General features: G+C 44.1%; 1 protein-coding gene and 1 pseudogene across 1 annotated transcript in view; one reads left to right on the forward strand and one right to left on the reverse strand.

The window, feature by feature from the left end:
- The window catches only part of LOC126203546 (laminin subunit alpha-5-like), a 233,683-nt gene that overhangs the window by 7,747 nt on the left and 210,751 nt on the right, over window positions 1-15,185 (reverse strand). The gene's annotated exons all lie outside the window — the stretch shown is intronic.
- Window positions 14,093-14,210, forward strand: LOC126204865 (5S ribosomal RNA; annotated as a pseudogene).

The raw sequence follows: 15,185 nt of genomic DNA on the forward strand, positions 1-15,185 counted from the left end.
TGCATCCGTGCGTCGCTGCGGTCCGGTCCCAGGTCGACGGGCACGTGCACCTTCCGCCGACCACTGACGACAACATCGATCTACTGTGGAGACCTCACGCCCCACGTGTTGAGCAATTCGGCGGTACGTCCACCCACGCTCCCGCATGCCCACTATACGCCCTCGCTCAAAGTCCGTCAACTGCACATACGGTTCACGTCCATGCTGTCGCGGCATGCTACCAGTGTTAAAGACTGCGATGGTGCTCCGTATGCCACGGCAAACTGGCTGACACTGACGGCGGCGGTGCACAAATGCTGCGCAGATAGCGCCATTCGATGGCCAACACCGCGGTTCCTGGTGTGTCCGCTGTGCCGTGCGTGTGATCATTACTTGTACAGCCCTCTCGCAGTGTCCGGAGCAAGTATGGTGGGTCTGACACACCGGTGTCAATGTGTTCTTTTTTCCATTTCCAGGAGTGTATTTGCGAAACACATCACACTTTGCAGCACAAATTAAGTGTTGCCGAATCTCAGTTGTCTGTTTAACTTAATAAAATACATGTCGACCGTAATGTAAGCAAAATCACGAAGAAAATTCGATTCTGTACACCTTGCGCACACAAAGAGATATCATAAAATGTCTAACGCACAACGCAAGACTTTGTATGACGTTATGTTATCCTCTATAACGTAGAAATATGGAGATGCGGAATTTGTCGTGCTCGAAAAAGAATTAGTGGATTACAGCTGGAAAAGACGTTACAGATTCAAACAGTCCACGATGTTACCACAGCCGGGCTATATCAAGCCCTCAAATACTTCGTCGAAGTTCCAGTGAGCAAAGCTTAAACAAAATGGCTGTAAATATTACAAGGTCGCTCGTGCGCCGTAGTGTAACAGCTTCACAGCGCCGGTTTGCAGAGACGAAGATATTCACGTCGTAATACACGAAAAGTAATGTGATTACAGCATCACTAGCGGTGTAGAATTACCAGTAACTGCCGAAGTGATGTAATTATGTTGCATAAGAGAGTAATTGAAAAGTAATTATGTACATGCCTTAAAAGTCTTGCCCTGGACTCACACGATCCAGTTTGTAGTGGTCCCCAGGTGGGTAATACCATGTTCACCTACATGACAAGTCGCTTTATAAAGTCTATAAGGCGGTTATCAATAACGGTGCGCTTTTGATTTGACAAATACACCGAAGAGCCAAAGAAACTGTCACACCCGCCTAATAGCGTGTAGGCCTCCACAAGCACGCAGAAGTGCCGCAACACGACGTGGCATGGACCTCGACTAATGTCTCCAGTAGTGCTGGAGGGAATTGACACCATGAACCGTGCAGGGTTGTCCATAAATCCGTAAGAGTACGAGGGGGTGGAGACCTCTTCTGAACAGCAAGTTGCGAGGCATTCCAGATAGGCTCAATAATATTCATGTTCGGGACGCTCGGTGGCCAGCGGACGTGTTTAAACTCAAAAGAGTGTTACTGGAGCCACTATGTGGCAATTCTGGACGTGTGGGTGTCGCATTGTCCTGCTGCAATTGTCCAAGTCTGACAACTTGCACAGTGGACATGAATGGATGCAGGTAATCAGACAGGATGCTTACGTACCACGTGTCACTTGTCAGAGTCGTTTCTAGACCTATCACAGGTCCCATACCACTGCAACTGAACACGCCCCGCACCATTACAGAGCCTCCACCAAGTTGAACAGTCCCCTGCTGACATGCATGGTCCATGGATTCATGAGGTTGTCTCCATACCCGTACACGTCCGTCAGCTCGATACAATTTTAAATGAGACTCGTCCAGGCCAGGCAATATGTTTCCAGTCATTAACAGTCCAAACTCGGCGTTGACGGGTCCAGGTGAGTCATCAAGGGTACTCATATGGGGCTTCGGCTCCGAAAGCCCATATCGATTATGTTTCCTTGAATGGTTCCCACACTGACACTTGCTGATGGCCCAGCATTGAAATCTGCAGCAATTTGCGGAATGGTTGCACTTCTGTCACGTCGAACGATTCTCTTCAGTCGTTGTTGGTCCGGTTTCTGAAGGATCTTTTCCGACGGCAGCGATGTCGGAGATTTGATGTTTTATCGGATTCCTGATATCCACGGTACTCTCGTGAAATGGTCGTACGGAAAAACCCCCACTTCATCACTACCTCGGAGATTCTGTGTCCCATCGCTCGTGCGCCGACTGTATCACCAATTTCAAACTCACTTAAATCTTGATAAGCTGTCATTGTAGCAGCAGTAACCGTTCTAAACAACTGCACCAAATCACTGTTGTCTTATGTAGGCGTTGCCGACCGCAGCACCGTATTCTGCATGTTTACATACATCTGTATTTTAATAGCAAGACTGTGCCAGTTTCTTTGTTGCTTCAGTGTATAATATTTAAGTTTTACTCTACAATTATAGATCACCCACGTTAATCAGTCTCATCATATAATTTAAGCGTAGGCAGTGGCGGATTTACATATAGGTCCACTGGGCACAGCCTAGGGGCGGTATCTCAAGCGGGACAGCATTGTTTGCTCTCTACTCATTTTAACCTTTTACGTTTTAAAATAACTGCGCTTACAAATGACCAAAATTTTAATATTGTTAAACAACTTGCTAGTTTAAATAAGCCTTAAGAACGAAATTCGACAATACAAAGCTTGGAAATATAGATAGTTTACTTGGTAACTGAATGGAAATTTAAAATTCTGTCTGGTATCATCTTCATGATTGTTGGAAATATTTTGAAGTAAGCTGTCAGGACGGCAATCTACAATACAATGTTTGAAACGTTATTATTACAAGATTGTTCTCGGCTTCTACTTAACCCTACCATATTTTCCCCGTGAAAATACCGGGACCCCTGAAAAGCTGTGATAAACTAATCAGTAAGTTCTTAAATACTGTAACATGCGTGGGCCTCAGTACATAAAACCCAACTCTACTTACATTTCTTGTAGAGATTACGGGGAACTATCAAGTCAGCCCTCCATTACTATAATTAATGTGAAAGCTCTGTGGTCTTCAATATCTGAACTTCGATTTAATGACACCCGTTTAATAAAACGTGTTAATACTGGGAATGTTTTACTTTTTTAAGCGCACGTTTATACGAAAAGAACATAAGCAGAATATCTAATAATGTATGCAATGTACTTCACAATAGTGAAAAAATTTTATTTACTTAGTTACATTTTTTGGCGAAAATAGAAGAAGAAACCAACTTTCGTGTCTCTCATTAATTGTGCTGCAGCCTGCAGGATATCAGAGTTTCCACTCTGTGCAATAAAATAAAGTGTTGTAAGAATAAGTGGGATAAGAGTCGATTCAGCACACCTCACTGCAAGAAACTGCAAAAATTATTTGCTTTTAAAATTAGAAAGACAGTGTCAAGAATAATCAGAACATATTTGCGTCCCAGATAAAATTCCGGCGACGCGGGAAACAGAAGCCAAAAAAGAGACTGTCCCGTTTTCTTTACGAGACGAATTCCAGGCAGCAGGTGTGCTTCTACTGTTCACTGACAACAGAGAAAAAGGCGACAATGAAATTAAATTATTCTGCACTGTCGTTCTTTCATAGCACAGTTACGTCGAGGAATCCGAGTTGGTCAGTTCATCTTTCCCTGTTTAAAGGAAAAATCTTTGTGTTCGTGTGTCTTGTTTAAAATAAAAAGATTTGTGCTCAGGTGCGGTGTAGTACGATTGGAACTGGATAGTCTTTCTTTCCTTTTACTAATTTTTTTCTTTTGTTTTGACTGTTGGTTGACGATTTTGTAAGTGCCTTAACATGAATAACAGTGAAAAAGGCAAATGTGCAAAATTAAGTGGGGCGGAATTTCGGAAATTATCGAAGGAAAGGCGAGAATGAGAAGCCACTTTTCTAAAAAAAGCTTCGTAGAGCAGGTAAATTTTTCTCAAAAAATGTTGCTGGTTCGACTTCGAGTTCTAGTAGTACGGATGATATTTATGGAACTGCAACTGTTATAAAAGAAGTAAGTACAGACGAAACAAAAGTTGAAAAGGAAGAAAAGCAAATTTTCCCGATTTCGAGTTTCACGAAAAACTAAGTCTCGATTCAGACATTACAAAAAGAAATAACATCGTTAGTAATGTTCCTGCAGAATGGTGTGTCAATGAATCGACATTCTCTTACAACGTGCCATTAATCAAAAGTGTAACGGTGATTTTTGTAATTCAAGAAGAACAGAGGGTCATAAAACCAAATATTTGAACCAAAATGTATTTTACCGTAAACTTTTAAATGGTGAATCATTTTTGCGTGATTTTTCTATTATACTCCTATAGCATCGGTGCTTTTTTTTGTGCACCATGTAAATTGTTCGGAGGTAAGGCCCCGATTGCTACTAATGGTATTGCAGATTGGAAAAATATTTCTAATATTTTATCTCGTCATGAGAATTTGCTTGAACATAAAAATTCTGAGTTATCACTCTTCACAAGCAAAAAGTCACTTGGAACAATAGATAACCATTTCGAGTCAGTGAGACAGAAAAAATGCACTGGCGCAGTTTGCTGAAGAGGGCGTTTGCAGTAATTAAGAAGCTAACAAGTCGTGGATTTCCACTACGTGGACACGTTGAAAGATTCTGTTCATTACATGATGGTCAATTTATGATGTCTCTTGTACTTATAGCCGAGTTTTATCCTTTTCTCGCAGAGCACATTGAACGGTATGGAAATCCAGGGCAGGACCACACAAGTTATCTCTCTTCAACAATCTGTGATGAAACAATAGAGCTTCTTTCTGAACGAATTCAAAGAATTATTATCCTTCAGTTTTTACCAAACCTGGGACACAGGTCCGAAAAACTTAGTTGAGGCCATACTAAAAGTCCTGCCTACAAATTCCGTTGATATTACTGACTGTAGAGGCCAGTCATATAACAACGTAAGCAATATGTCAGCAACCTACACTGGTTTGCATGCACGCATTAAAGAACGAAATCCGAAAGCTCATTATGTGCCTTGTGCAGCTCATTATGTGCCTTGTGCAGCTCATTCTTTGAATTTAGTCGCAACTAGTGCTGCAAGCTGTTGTCGGGAAGCATGTTCATTTTTCAGTCAATGTAGTGCAAAACCTTTGTAATTTTTTCCTCTGCTTCTACACAGCGCTGGGATAAACTTCTTTCTCTCATGAAACCAGGAAGCAAAACGGTAAAAAGTTTATCAAAACCACGTTGGTCAGCAAGAGAGGAAGCGTGTGTAAGTCTATATGAAAACTGGGATGGCGTTATTAATGCCCTTACACATGTTGCCAATTACACTTTTGAAAGAGCACTTGTGAAAAATGGGGCTTCGGGTTTACTGAATCAACTCAGCAGACTAGACAAAGTATTCATGATGACAGTTTGGAAGGACATACTCTAGTGATTTGATAGTGTAAATCTGAAATTGCAAAGTGTAAATATTGATGCTGAAATAGTGCATGAATTATGTGAATCACTTGTAGTATTTATTGCATCTATTCGTGAAATGTTCGACTATCATGAAAATAAATCCATCGAGATTGTGACTGATATAGACTATGAATGCACCTATAATAGATCAAGAAAACGCAAACTTCATGATGACGAAGAAGCGGACTCTGACGAAGCTTTTTTCTGGATGGAAGGGAAAAATTTAGAGTTGAAATATTTCTCCCAGTACTCGACAACTTGTACGCCGAATTAGTGAGGAGGAAGGAAACCTTTAAGACACTGTTGGACTCCACAGTTTTCAGCAACCGTAAGAACAGTTCACCTGACGATACTACCGAACATGCAGCAGAACTCCAAGCGTCATAGGACACAGATTTAGAGCCTTCCTTCCCTAGTGAATGTGTACATTTCGCGGAAGTTTTGAAATCTTCTGAGATCAGTGCTATACCAGAGGAAATGAGTAAATTTTTACGGAAAGAGACGTTACAGTCAGTGTTTCCGAACGTTGACATTGCTCTTAGAATATTTCTATGTATGGCACTAATAAACTGTTCAGCAGAGTCCTCAGGTCGTGTTCGCGCGGTAGCGTTCTAGCTTCCCTCACCTGGGTTCCCGTATTCGATTCTCGGAGGGGTCAGGGATTTTCTCTGCCTCGTGATGACTGGGTGTTGTGTGATGTCCTTACGTTAGTTAGGTTTAAGTAGTTCTAAGTTCTAGGGGACTGATGACCATAGATGTTAAGTCCGATAGTGCTCAGAGTCACTTTCATTTGTTCAGCAAAACGCTAGTTTTCGGCTCTTAAAAGACTGATATCGTATCTAAGTTCTACGTTCTCATAACATACATAAATGACCTGGTGGATGACATCGGAAGTTCCCTGAGGCTTTTTGCAGATGATGCTGTGGTGTATCGAGAGGTTGTAACAATGGAAAATTGTACTGAAATGCAGGAGGATCTGCAGCGAATTGACGCATGTTGCAGGGAATGGCAATTGAATCTCAATGTAGACAAGTGTAATGTGCTGCGAATACATAGAAAGATAGATCTCTTATCATTTAGCTACAATATGGCAGGTCAGCAACTGGAAGCAGTTAATTCCATAAATTATCTGGGAGTAGGCAATAGGAGTGATTTAAAATGTAATGATCATATAAAGTTGATCGTCGGTAAAGCAAATGCTAGACTGACAGTCATTGGAAGAATCCTAAGGAAATGCAATCCGAAAACAAAGGAGGCAGGTTACAGTACACTTGTTCGCCCACTGCTTGAATATTGCTCACCTGTGTGCGATCCGTGCCAGATACGTTTGATAGAAGAGATAGAGAAGATCCAACGGAGAGCAGCGCGCTTCGTTACAGGATCATTTAGTAATCGCGAAAGCGTTACGGAGATGATAGACAAACTCCAGTGGAAGACTTTGCAGGAGAGACGCTCAGTAGCTCGGTACGGGCTTTTCTTGAAGTTTCGAGAACATACTTTCACCGAGGAGTCAAGCAGTATATTGCTCCCTCCTACGTACATCTCGCGAAGAGACCATGAGGATAAAATTAGAGAGATTAGAGCCCACACAGAGACATACCGACAATCTTTATTTCCACGAACAATACGAGACTGGAATAGAAGGGAGATCGATAGAGGTACTCAAAGTACCCTCCGCCACACACCGTCAGGTGGCTTGCGGGGTATGGATGTAGATGTAGATGTAGGAGAGATTCAACGCCTTGTCCATTCTTCACATCGAAGTCGACCTCCTAACTGATAACCCTCTGAACTATGAAGATACGATCAGCGAGTTTTCTGCTGTTAAAGCCAGACGCAAACTTTGCTGACTTGTGAGTTTGTTTATTTATTTATATTAGTTCTAAAAATGCAAGATTATAACGTGATTTTTACTATAAGTTAGAGCACATTCATTGGCTTTACAAACTACATATTAAGTGTTTATTTTACAATTGCCGATGGCAGAACGCGGAACTAAACCTCGTTTATCTGCAGACGTGACCGAAGGTACCCGGCAGAACTAAACAATACCCGAATGATCCAGGCCGCTCAGCGCTGTACAGTCACGTCATACTGATACTGTAGTATATTACAACTGATGCGTATTCTTGGCGTCTGCTGAAATGTTTAGTTATCGCGGAAATATACGTTACGGGAGAGTACGCTCACATGAAAAAGTGTTAATAAATGAAGTAGTTCAGATCTGTCGATAAATAAATAAAATATTTGCTAATACGGTTAGAAAAAGCTATGGTGAGAGCAGTAGCTGCAGTACAAAACTGTTCAACCCTTACATGGATTACAGGTATTGTGTACACTTATTATGTAGCATCTAGCTACACAGATCCTTATGCTTTACACGTTAACTATTAGATTATAAAACAAATTTGATTTTTCCACTCTAGTCTGTAAAATTATGTAATAGCAATTTCAGTTCTGTGTTTGTTCGTCTGTATTTTGTTATTAGTTCGTGCACCGAAATCTCCATTTCATTTTGATTTCTTACGCCTTCTTATTGATTCACGTATTAATACCGAACGTGTTTCTTTTATCTGCTACGCATTCAAGTTATTAGATCTTAAAACGACAGTTTAATTTTAATTTTTAACGCATCTCTTTAAAAGTACGTATTAACTTTAATGTATGGCACGTTCGCTTGCCGGCCGGTATGGCCGAGCGGTTCTAGCAGCTGCAGTCTGGAACCGCGTGACCGCTACGGTCGCAAGTTCGAATCCTGCCTCGAGCATGGATGCGTGTGATGTCCTTCGGTTAGTTAGGTTTAAGTAGTTCTAAGTTATATGGGACTGATGACCTCAAATGTTAAGTCCCATAGTGCTCAGAGCCATTTGAACCACGTTCGCTTCAATTTTTATATTCTAAGACAACTTTTTTTTTATTTTCATTTTCAACAGTTTCGTGTAAAAGAACATATTAAAAGTGAAAAATCCGTTGTCTTCTACATGCTCTGCCGAATTTTTAGGCCATAAAAGAAAACTTATTTTCCATGTGTTCGTTTCTGTTGTCTTTCGACACAAGAATGTGTTAACACACGGCAGTTTTAAGTCTGTTTTATCGGCTGCCCTACACCAAGTACAGTTCAGGACCATATTATATTTTGATTCAGCCCGACTAGACCGCTGACGCGTCCTTCAGAACAACAAATAGCAAAGTAAGGAAACTGCTCACAGCGGTCCCACCCAAAGCGGCCATTGTGAAGTGATCGAGTAATAGTTATTATTTAAAACTTGTTTTTTTGGGGTGAGTGGCGGATATAATATGGTACGCCTAGGGGCGCAAAATTTTTAAATCCGCCATTGAGCGTAGGTGGCATTGTATTATCAAAGGTGTCTGATTCCGTTAAAGAAGATTTATAATGTAGTTTCGTGAGGTAGAATACTTCTGCTGTGTATAGATTAACAGTGTACAGTATATTCCACAAAACGATGACTGTGACTTCTGAAGGACAAGGCCTCACTTATTTTAATGTACCTCTTCTGTGGGAGTCAGTGTAACTTACACTCCTGCAAATGGAAAAAAGAACAGATTGACACCGGTGTGTCAGACCCACCATACTTGCTCCGGACAATGCGAGAGGGCTGTACAAGCAATGATCACGCGCACGGCACAGCGGACACACCAGGAACCGCGGTGTTGGCCGTCGAATGGCGCTAGCTGCGCAGCATTTGTGCACCGCCGCCGTCAGTGTCAGCCAGTTTGTCGTGGCATACGGAGCTCCATCGCAGTCTTTAACACTGGTAGCATGCCGCGACAGCGTGGACGTGAACCGTATGTGCAGTTGACGGACTTTGAGCGAGGGCGTATAGTGGGCATGCGGGAGGCCGGGTGGACGTACCGCCGAATTGCTCAACACGTGGGGCGTGCGGTCTCCACAGTACATCGATGTTGTCGCCAGTGGTCGGCGGAAGGTGCACGTGCCCGTCGACCTGGGACCGGACCGCAGCGACGCACGGATGCACGCCAAGACCGTAGGATCCTACGCAGTGCCGTAGGGGACCGCACCGCCACTTCCCAGCAAATTAGGGACACTGTTGCTCCTGGGGTATCGGCGAGGACCATTCGCAACCGTCTCCATGAAGCTGGGCTACGGTCCCGCACACCGTTAGGCCGTCTTCCGCTCACGCCCCAACATCGTGCAGCCCGCCTCCAGTGGTGTCGCGACAGGCGTGAATGGAGGGACGAATGGAGACGTGTCGTCTTCAGCGATGAGAGTCGCTTCTGCCTTGGTGCCAATGATGGTCGTATGCGTGTTTGGCGCCGTGCAGGTGAGCGCCACAATCAGGACTGCATACGACCGAGGCACACAGGGCCAACACCCGGCATCATGGTGTGGGGAGCGATCTCCTACACTGGCCGTACACCACTGGTGGTCGTCGAGGGGACACTGAATAGTGCACGGTACATCCAAACCGTCATCGAACCCATCGTTCTACCATTCCTAGACCGGCAAGGGAACTTGCTGTTCCAACAGGACAATGCACGTCCGCATGCATCCCGTGCCACCCAAAGTGCTCTAGAAGGTGTAAGTCAACTACCCTGGCCAGCAAGATCTCCGGATCTGTCCCCCATTGAGCATGTTTGGGACTGGATGAAGCGTCGTCTCACGCGGTCTGCACGTCCAGCACGAACGCTGGTCCAACTGAGGCGCCAGGTGGAAATGGCATGGCATGCGCTACCGACGACAACGGCGACGTGCAAGACAGACAATATATAAAACTATAGAAGACGTCGAAATGACAACATCTGCCGCCGACAAGAAGAAGAATACAATTAAATCTGTCGCCGCACACGCCCTTCTAGATGGACCTGCAGTATTCTGCGGTTGCAAACTGAACTTTGTATCTCTACGATCGTCTCCATGGGAGAATAGCAGCCTGCATTGCTGCGAAAGGTGGATATACACTGTACTAGTGCCGACATTGTTCATGCTCTGTTGCCTGTGTCTATGTGCCTGTGGTTCTGTCAGTGTGATCATGTGATGTATCTGACCCCAGGAATGTGTCAATAAAGTTTCCCCTTCCTGGGACAATGAATTCACGGTGTTCTTATTTCAATTTCCAGGAGTGTATTATAGCAGTATGCAGATGGACTGTAGTTAATGGTCTACCTGTATTCTAGTAGACGAACAGCAAGAGGGGATTCCGCCCCAATGCTAGCTGAAGTGACGGAGTCACAACGCACTGGACTGATGTGTGCCGTTGATGTTAAACTGAACGAAAGATATTATCCATCTGAGACTGCACAACAAGTCAGCGGTGACGGAACACAAGAATGAGTGCGGCAAGCTGATAATATTTCGACGAACCAACGTAATGGAAAAAAGCCATTTTTTCTTGAATAGGACGGTTAGAGGGGCAACAGAAATACCTAAGTGTCAAGAGTTTGTCGAGAAAACCAAATTTCAGGTGTTACCTCTCATCAAGGAGAACGCAGTGGCCGATGATCTTTATTTAACGCCAGAGAACAGCGGCGTTTGAGTAGTGGTGTGATTGCTAACAGACAAGCAAGATTGTGTGAAATAACCTAAGACATCAATGTCGGACGTACGATCAACGTGTCCGTTACGACAGTCCGGAGAAATTGACGTTATTGGGCTATGGCATCCAGTCACTCACTGGTCCCGAGCGACTGGAAAAAAGCGCAGGTGACGCCTGTATATAAGAAGGGCAGAGGGAAGGATCCTCAGAATTACAGACCAATATCCTTAACATCGGTTTGTTGCAGGATTGTCGAACATATTCTCAGTTCGAATATAATGGATTTCCTTGAGACAGAGAAGTTGCTGTCCATGCATCAGCACGGCTTTAGAAAGCATCGCTCCTGCGTAACGCAACTCACCCATTTTTCACAGGATATCTTGCGAACTATTGATGAAGGGTATCATTCCTTAGCTTCCGGAAAGCGTTTGACTCGGTGCCCCACTGCAGACTCCTAACTAAGGTACGAGCATATGCATTTGGTTCCCAAGTATGTGAATGGCTCGAAGACTTCTTAAGTAATAGAACCCAGTACGCTGTCCTCGATGGTGAGTGTTCATCGGAGGTGAGGGTATCATCTGGAGTGCCCCAGAGATGTGTGGTAGGTCCACTGTTGTTTTCTATATACATAAATGATCTTTTAGATAGGGTGGATAGCAATGTGCGGCTGTTTGCTGATGATGCTGTGGTGTACGGGAAGGTGTCGTTGTTGAGTGACTGTAGGAGGATACAAGATGTCTTGGACAGGATTTGTGATTGGTGTAAAGAATGGCGGCTAACTCAATGTAAATTAATGCAGATGAATAGGAAAAAGAATCCTGTAACGTTTGAATACTCCATTAGTAGTGTAGCGCTCTAAACAGTCACGTCGATTAAATATTTGGGCGTAACATTGCAGAGCGATATGAAGCGGGACAGGCATTTAATGGCAGTTGTGGGGAAGGCGGATACTCGTCTTCGGTTCATTGGTAGAATTGTGAGAATATGTGGTTCATATGTAAAGGAGGCCGCTTATAAAACACTAGTACGACCTATTCTTTAGTACTGATCGAGCGTTTGGGATCCCTATCAGGTCGGATTGAGGGAGAACATAGAAGCAATTCAGAGGCGCGCTGCTAGATTTGTTACTGGCAGGTTTGATGATCACGCGAGTGTTACGGAAATGCTCCAGGAACTCGGGTGGGAGTCTGTAGAGGAAAGGAGGCGTTCTTTTCGTGAATCGCTACTGAGGAAATTTAGAGAACCAGCATTTGAGGCTGACTGCAGTACAATTTTACTGCCGCCAACTTACATTTCGCGGAAAGACCACAAAGATAAGATAAGAGAGATTAGGGCTCGTACAGAGGCATATAGGCAGTCATTTTTTCCTCGATCTGTTTGGGAGTGGAACAGGGAGAGAAGATGCTAGTTGTGGTACGAGGTACCCTCCGCCACGCACAGTATGGTGGATTGCTGAGTATGTGTGTGGATGTAGATGTAGACCACCGACCAGAGTGCCTTTTGCTAGCATCACGACATCGACTGCAGCACCTCTCCAAGGGTAGTGACCATATCCGTTGGATCCTAGACGACTGGAAAGCCGTGGCCTGGTCAGATGAGCTCCGATTTCGATTGTTGAGAGCTGATGGTAGAGTTCGATTGTTGAGAGCTGATGGTAGAGTTCGATTGTTGAGAGCTGGTGGTAGAGTTCGATTGTTGAGAGCTGATGGTAGAGTTCGAGTATGGCGCAGTCCCCATGAAACCGTGAACCCAGTGTGTCACCAAGGCTCTGTGCAGGCTGCCGGTGGCTCCATAATGACGTGGGCTGTGTTTGCATGGATTGGACTGGGTCCTCTGGTCAAACTGAACCGATAATTGACTGTAAATGGCTACGCTTAGCTATTTGGAGTTCATTTGCAGCAATTCGTGTACCTCATGTTCCCACACATGTCACCAGGTCACAACTGTTTGCAATTGGTTTGAAGAACATTCGGGACAATTCTAGCGAATGATTTGGCCACCCAGGTCACCGAAATGAATGCCATAGAACATTTGTTACATAATCGAGAGGCCAGTTCGTGAACAAAGTCCTGCACCGACAATACTTCCGCAGTTATGGACGGCTATAGAGGCAGCGTGACTCAGTAATTCTATGGGGGGGGGGGGGGGGGGGACTTCCAGCAAGTTGTTAGTCCATACTGCGTCAATCGACTGCACTGATCCGGGAGGAAGGAGGTCCGACACGATATTATGAGGTACTCCATGATTTTTGCCATCTCACTGTACGGTATACTGAGAGATAGTGTTGCAACTGAAATGGCGAATTACAAGTATTCTATTCGCCAAAGAGTTTTCATGTATGCTTCATAAATGTGAACTGAATCAGCGCTGGCAGTAAGGAGATAATTTCAAGAGGAACTTCGTGATGATCGAGCTGCTAATCGGACTACGATTCATGGACTAATAAATGAATTTCATAAAATCGGAAGTGTTCTTGATGGGAAAGAAAGACGGCTACGTACAGTACTCATAGAAGAAACTTTGGATAAAATTGGGCATGCTCTGGAAAGGTTTCCTAGAAAACCAGTTCAGAGTCTTTATCAGCACTTGGCAATTTTCTACGGCTGTGTTCAAACGACTATAAGGAAACTGCAGTTAAGCTCTATAAAATAACTGCAGTGCATGAACTTAAACAGGGCGAACATGCAAAAAAGGGTGCGGTTTTGTGAATGTATTTGTACCAGGGTGCGTGACGGAGAAATTTACTGTCCCCTAACTTTTTCTTCTGACGAATCACATTTCCACCTCAGTGGATACGTTATTTCACCAAATAACCGTTATTGTGATTCTGAAAAACCTAATGTACTATTTGAAACACGCCAAATGGTCAAAAAGTAGGAGCGTGATATGCTATTAACGATTAGAGAATAATAGGCCGTTCTTTTTCCAGGAAACAGTTAACAATTAGAGATAAATAAAAACATTTTGTGGCCTTTTTTGACTAATTAATTGAGAGATGACGTGTTTTGGCGACCTTTCAACAGGACTCTGCGACGACACATATTTCCTACTTCTCATTACAGTAAACTATTGACATGTTTCAAGAAAGAGTTAGCACTAACTACGTATGGTCTCCTCTCTCCCCCCCCCCCCCTGATTTAATACCCTGCGATTGTTACATCTGCCGACGGCCTTACCGCAGTGGTAACACCGGTTCCCGTCAGAACACCGAAGTTAAGCGCTGTCGGGCTGGGCTAGCACTTGGATGGGTAACCATCTGGTCTGCCCAGCGCTGTTGGCAAGCGGGATGCAATCAGCCCTTGTGAGGCAAATTGAGGTGTTAGTTGACTGAGAAGTAGCAGCTTCCGGTCTCGTAATCTGACATACGGCCGGGAGAGCGGCGTGCTGACCACGTGACCCTCCCTATCCGCATCCAGTGACGCCTGTGTCCTGAGGATCCAACGGCGGACGGTCGGTCCTGTTGGGCCTTCCAAGGGATCTTCGGACGGAGAGTAAAGATATTGTTATATCTGAGGATGGGGGAGTGGGCGGAGCACTAAAACGAGTGTACAAATGAAATTCACACGTTTCAGACAAACTTAATACTAACATTTTTTCAGAAGTTCCTGCCATACCTGGAGGGAACTGCACAGTATAATGAACAATTTCCTAATCAGGTGTCAAAAATGCTGTAACAATGGGAGGACGCACTTCCAGCACCTCATTCTTTATATTCGTGAGTGATTTATTTCCTTTTTAAGGGTTTGTGTTATGTATGTAAGAAATAACTTACTCAACAAATCATACTACGAAGCGCTTGCAATAAGTAATGCAACACGTTTTTTTCTCGGCCAATTTCGGTTGTAAAGATATGGAATTTGTTGTGAGACATCCTGGAATATTTCCGCTTCAGCCCTTATAGTTTCATGAAGATCCAATAGGTGCCGGCGCTACAAAGAGCGTTCAAATTGGCGTCTGTAACGGAGGTACACTGTGTGATCAAAAGTATTCGAACACAGAGCTGAAAATGACTTACATGTTCGTGGCGATCTCCGTCGGTAATGCTGGAATTCAATATTGTACTGGCCCACCCTTAGTCTTGATGACAGCTTCCACTCTCGCAGCCATACGTTCAAACAGGTGGCGGAAGGTTTCTTAGGGAATGGCAGCCCATTCTTCATGGGGTGCTGCTCTGAAGAGAGGTATCGATGTTGGTTAGTGGGGCCTGGCACGAAGTCGGCGTTCCGAAACATTCCAGAGGTGTTTTATAGGATTC

Source organism: Schistocerca nitens, chromosome 9 (assembly GCF_023898315.1).
Source record: "Schistocerca nitens isolate TAMUIC-IGC-003100 chromosome 9, iqSchNite1.1, whole genome shotgun sequence".
NCBI classification, from domain to species: domain Eukaryota; kingdom Metazoa; phylum Arthropoda; class Insecta; order Orthoptera; family Acrididae; genus Schistocerca; species Schistocerca nitens.